This window comes from Balaenoptera musculus, chromosome 5 (assembly GCF_009873245.2).
Source record: "Balaenoptera musculus isolate JJ_BM4_2016_0621 chromosome 5, mBalMus1.pri.v3, whole genome shotgun sequence".
In the NCBI taxonomy this organism is placed as follows: domain Eukaryota; kingdom Metazoa; phylum Chordata; class Mammalia; order Artiodactyla; family Balaenopteridae; genus Balaenoptera; species Balaenoptera musculus.
In genome coordinates, this window is record NC_045789.1 from 119708064 (window position 1) to 119714063 (window position 6000).

The window sequence follows — 6000 nt, forward strand, 5'->3', positions numbered from 1 at the left end:
GAATGTGTGTAGCTCACTGGTGTCTACCTTCTTTTCAACTGCCATGGCTCTTCTGCCCTGAACAAAATCTGCTCCTTCCCCTGCTGCCTGTCAACACAGTAAAGAGACCAGTATCTGATAACATCAAATCCCCAGTCTAAACTCCTACAAGGCCTCTTCCTAGATCTGTTCTATGTTTTAAACACATAAATCATTACCATCAGCCTTCCCTCCGCCTCAGTTCTCATCCCTACCTTTGACCTCCACACAGACTTCCTGTCCAGAAGTCTTATTGCATGTAGGTGGAAAAATAGAATTGTGGAACAGTGGTGTAGAATAAAGGAAGAAGCACTCTGACACTCTCCAGAAAGCAGAACCCACACATTAAAGGGATTCTCTTCACTCTCCTGGTTGGTATAATCTTTGTATTTCTGAGCCAGTAGATAAACATTGAAAGAATGACAGGATTTCTAAAATCTTTAAGTCAGTTTCTCATTGTTCTGGAAATATGGGCTCCTTGTGGGATACACATTACCCTGTGCAATCTGCTTCCGATAAATTTGTTGTTGAACATTTTTAGATTCTGGCAATGGGTTGATTACTGCTTCTCGTGTTTCTTATGAACATTTTCATCATTGTCTTTGTCTTCATAATAATTTTAATGAGAAGTTAGGAGAGAGCAACAGAGCCTGCATGAGATATACCATTTAAAAACTAAAGTCTAACTTTTTTAAAATTTATTTTCTTGAAATATAGTTGATTTACAATGTTGTGTTAATTTCTGCTGTACAGCAAAGTGGTTCAGTTATATATATATATATATATATATATATATATACACACACACACACACGCATTCTTTTTCATATTCTTTTCCATTATGGTTTATCACAGGATATTGAATATAGGTCCCTGTGCTATACAGTAAGACCTGTTGTTTATCCATCCTATATATAATAGTTTGCATCTGCTAATCCCAAACTCCTACTCCATTCTTTCCTCACCACACCCCCCTTGGCAACCACAAGTCTGTTCTCTACATCTGTGAGTCTGTTTGTGTTTCGTAGATAAATTCATTTGTGTCATATTTTAGATTCCACATATAAGTGATATCATATGGTATTCGTCTCTCTCTTTCTGATTTACTTAATATGATCATCTCTAGTTCCATCCATGTTGCTGCAAATGGCATTATTTCATTCTTTTTTATGGCTGGGTTGTATTCCATTGTGTGTGTGTATGTATGTGTGTGTATATATATTATATATATATATATATATCACATCTTCTTTATCCATTCGTCTGTCAATGGACATTTAGGTTGTTTCCATGTCTTGCCTATAGTAAACAGTGCTGCAATGAACAGTGGGGAGCACGTATCCTTTCAAACCATGGTTTTCTCCAGCTATATGCCCAGGAGTGGGATTGCTGCATCATATGGTGGCTCTATTTTTAGTTTTTCAAGGAACTTCCATACTGTTCTCCATAGTGGCTGCACCAATTTACATTCCCACCAACAGTGTAAGAGAGTTCCCTTTTCTCCAAACCCTCTCCAGCATTTGTTATTTGTAGATTTTTAATGATGGCCTTTCTGACCAGTGTGAAGTGGTACCTCAAAACCAATCAGTGGTTTTGATTTGCATTTCTCTAATAATTAGCGATGTTGAGCATCTTGTTATGTGCCTGTTGGCCATCTGTATGTCTTCTTTGGAGAAATGTCTATTTAGGTCTTCTGCCCGTTTTTCAATTGGGTTGTTTTTTTGTTGTAGTTGTTGAGTTGTATGAGCTGTTTGTACATTTTGGAAATTAAGCTCCTGTCAGTCGCATAATTTGCAAATATTTTCTCCCAGTCTTTAGGTTGTCTGTTCATTTTTTTATGGTTTCCTTTGCTGTACAAAAGCTTCTAAGTTTGATTAGGTCATTTGTTTATTTTTGTGAAGTCTAACTTTTATATTTAAAGCTGAAACATTTAAATTCTCTGATTTCCATTATAATAATTAAGCTTGAAAACCAAATAAGGAAGTGGCTTAAATTATACAACTAGAATGTTGCTGTGTATGACAGAGAACCTGTAGAGTAGAGAAGTTTAGGCATCAATAACTGTGAATGGTCTGAGAAGAGATTACCTTACTTGGAAGCTAACCAATTAGCCTACCACAGTTACATGAATGTGGCAGAAAACATGAGAATCCCATGTCAGAAACAAAGGAAAGTTTATTATTCACAACAATAGCGGTACCTAGAGTATCATCACTTTTACACCAGTTTTCTGAGCCTCATTTCCCACAAAACAATGCAACAAGAGCCATATGCATGCATCAAGGGTACATGCAGTAGGTCATGGTACAGAAGAGGAACTCCAAGTTTAGGAAACCCTAATATTTTACAACAGGCTAAAAGCAAGCCTGCCCAGCTTTTTCTCCTGAAGGAGATATTATGTTTATTATACTAGATAGTAAGTATGTTCTCTCTTTGCTCTGGAAGGAAATACTGTAACTTTCAAGACAGCATTATACCAACATCCTTGAAAAAATAATCCAGAATAAAAGGCTGTCATTGGCTGTGCTTAAAAGATGTGCAGAAATACCAGAGGCCCACGGAGAACTGTCTCAACAGTAGAGAAGAGGAAAAAACTAACATTTTAAAAGCAATTATTATAGTCCAGGTGCAGCAAGAGGTGCTTTATACACATTATTTTATTAAATCTTAACATCCTATGAAGTATGCAGTATCTCAGCTGCATTAAATCATCTGCCAATGTCACCTGTATACACAATGATATAGTCAGAATTTGAACCTAGATTTATCTCACTCTGAATGCCTTCTACTTTAAGTTGAAATTTAATTTCAGAAAGCAGAATTTTTTTAGAGAATAATACATTATCACATTTTCAGTGACCAAAAGTGTAAAGAAAAAAAAAAAGATTACTCATTAAGAGTTTTTTTAAGTTTATAAATTAAAAAATAAAGTTTGCAAAAATTTTGGTGATGTTTCTAGAGGCTTCCACTCCAGAGAGAGGATGAAGCTGAGTAACTTAGGCAATCTCACAGTTTGCCTGCAAGGAGCAGCTGGAGGCTGCCTCTTCTGGAAATTGCCATGAGCTCAGTACCTTGGACACCTCCTCAACGTATTGTTTGTAGCTTATGCTACCGTGTGCATTAACATTGTCCTAGGGAACGAATAATTCTATTCCTTTCCATCCTTTAACCAAAAAGCAGTATATTATCACCATCATCTAAAATTATCATTTCTATATCCTAAATAATGCCTTTGAAATGTTTCTTAAATAACTCTAAAATTTAGGTACAGGTGACTGTCCAGAAATACCATTCACCTTATTTAAAATAAGTATGTATTTTAAATAAGGGAAGCACTCCCTTCGCATCAACACTTCTTAACTCATATCACTTATTTTTCTCCACAGCACTTATAACCAACATATTACATATTTTACGTGATAGCTTGTCTGCCTCCTACAATTAAAACATAAAGCTACATGAAGGCAGATATTTCACCGTTTTTCTTCATGCCTACAGTATCTTCCATACCTAGAACAGGCATATCACTGGACACTCAGTGAATACACTTTAAATTAGTGGATATGAATTAATAGTTCTAGTGCAGTTATTTAGATGCTATATAAATATTTCTTATTTAAGCTACAGTCACATTCCAAACGTTACCCTTGATGTCTGTGTCCCCAAGCAGACTTTTGCTGGTTTAACAGCTCATGTTTCATATTTACAACATGTTTATATTTCTGCTTTGTGAATTTACCCTGATTATAAGTGTACTGAAGCAATAAGTATATCATTTTGAAAATCAGATAGGATTAAAGTGGAAACACAATAAATGAGGAGGTTGTTAAGTCTTTCAAAAATAATGGCATTGGTTTTCTTTGTTGTTATTGTTCTTTAATCTGTTTCAAATTCCTAAAAACAAAAATGTGGGGAAAAAGTTTATATTCCCCCTATTGTAAAATATATATATATATATATATATATATATATATATATATATATACACATAGAGTAGAAGTAGAAGCCCTCAGGCTGTTTTAATATGGATTATCTACACCCAGCTGCAATTCTTGCAACTCCTCTTGAGACTGCCCTAGTTCTTTCAAGGTGTTGCTCTGCTGGTGAAAGAGGACACATCTCTTAGACCAGGCAGTTACATAGTGGAAATAATCACCAACAGATGGTGATAATCTGTTACCAGTCTAATGGCGATCCCTGAAGATATGCTGGGAAATGAAGTTTTCACTAAAGGACACTTGCTACTAAAGTACAAAGTGAGTAAACAGAATATCCGGTATAGCTAGAAGGGAAGCTGCTTCTGATTAGAGAAGAGGAATACACAGCCAGTTTAAGTTCCAGTGGCAGAAATCACTCTACATCAATTTCTGTATCTACTCTTGACTTTTAGCCTTGTTGACTATTCAGCCACTTACCCCGCTATTTCCTGAGCATTGGATGTGCTTAGTGACAGCTGATAGGTCAAAGACACCTAACACATGTGGACACATACACCTTGGCCTGTCTGGGAGAATTCATCTTCTTCACTTTTGGCTTTTAGACAGGGAGCAAAGGTCAAGACTGCTGAGGATTTATTTCTTTGCTCATCCTTATGGTGGGATGTATAACCTGGATATTATTAAGATACAGGAGATTTTTAAAGAGGTTTTTTATTTATGTGGTTTCTTCAGACTTACTCAGCTACTGCCTGTTATGGACAATAGTAAATACCACTTAATTAGAAACATGATGAGCTAAGAATGCTGGCTATAAACATGCTACTCAAAGAGTGGTGCATGGACCAGCATCATCTGGGAACTCACCAAAAATGCAGAATTTCAGCCCCACTCCAGACTAATTGAATAGGAACCTGCATTTTTTTCAAGATCTCCAGGTCACGCATAGGCACATTAAAATTTGAGAAATATTCCCTTGACTCTGTAAGATTTTTAATGGGCATTCCAAATTACAAAGAGGACCCTAAAAAATAAGATTTGTATAGTAGGGTAAATTGAATATGCCACCCTGATGGGATAATGTTGCTGTTCTCAAGAACTGATCCTTGGTAAATTTCTCCACTCTCATTACGAGAGTGATATCAATTCCAATGGCCCAAATCCATACGTTCAATCAGCAGACCGTCTCATAAACTTCTTTATACCCACACATCTCCTGCCAAGCTCAACCTCAGTGTATTAAAAAATGAACTTATTCTTTTCCCCTCAGATTTTTCTCGACCTGTGTCCTTCCTCTATCTTGGTGAAGAGCTTTAGTACTAACAGCACGTGAACAAGAAAACTTAATGTGTATCATGGGTTCTTTCTTCTCCCTGTGTTCCATATCTGACAATTCACTATTCCTCATTCATTGGCACCTTCAGGATATCTCTTGAATCTCTCTCTACTCTCATTTCTACTGTTCTTTTAGTTTAGGCTTTCATTATTTCTCACCTGACCTATTCCTACAAAATTCAAGTAGTCAATTTGTCTACCATTTTGTGTCTCTCTAGAAAAATTTCTAAAACATAACTCTGATCATGTCATTTGATTAAGCCATTAAAAGTAAAACCTTATGACTACTCATTTCTTAAAAGATTAAACCGTTTAAAAATCAGCCCCAAACTACCTTTCTAAATTCACTTCTGGCCCCTGTGGTCCTTGAACTCTTCACTCAGTCTGTAGAACTGCTTCTCACTCCTTGCAGATGAGAACTCCTTTTGCAGATGGGTGCCTTGGAAATGCCCTTTCCACCTACTCAAATGATTTTCCTCCTCTTTTCTGTGTGACAAACTCTTATTCATACTTCAAGACTCAACTCAAATGCCTTAATGGATATAATTAACAAAATAGAATTCTCTATGCTAAATTACAGTCTTCTATAAATTGGTAGATAAATTACAATCTACTGTATATCATCACCTTTTACAATATGAATTGCAGGTTCTCTCATCAAGGGGTCGAGTCTATGTCCTCACCACTTGACTTTGGCCTGGATTCATGACTC